Source organism: Alligator sinensis, unplaced genomic scaffold, assembly GCF_000455745.1.
Source record: "Alligator sinensis unplaced genomic scaffold, ASM45574v1 scaffold81_2, whole genome shotgun sequence".
Taxonomy (NCBI): domain Eukaryota; kingdom Metazoa; phylum Chordata; order Crocodylia; family Alligatoridae; genus Alligator; species Alligator sinensis.
This window is the reverse complement of record NW_005842912.1, coordinates 475,643-475,844: the sequence shown is the minus strand read 5'-3', so window position 1 is coordinate 475,844 and position 202 is coordinate 475,643. Positions and strand designations below refer to the sequence as shown.

General features: G+C 65.3%; 1 protein-coding gene across 3 annotated transcripts in view; it reads left to right on the top strand.

The window, feature by feature from the left end:
• Positions 1–202, top strand: part of HDAC11 (histone deacetylase 11) — a 102,798-nt gene that overhangs the window by 93,768 nt on the left and 8,828 nt on the right. The window lies entirely within an intron of this gene.

The window sequence follows — 202 nt, the reverse complement described above, 5'->3', positions numbered from 1 at the left end:
CAGCAGGGAGCTCTGAGTGGCAGGCAGCTTTGTGTGCCCCCTGCTGCGCCAAGTTCCAGTGCTGCTCTGGCACATGCTGCACTCCAGAGGGCCCAGGGGAGCGTAGCAGGCCCGAGAGTGCAGCATGTGCAACCCAGAGCAGCAGCACAGAGGGGCCACACAGGGAAGCTGCCTGCTGCTGCAAGCTCTGTGCTGCTGGGGC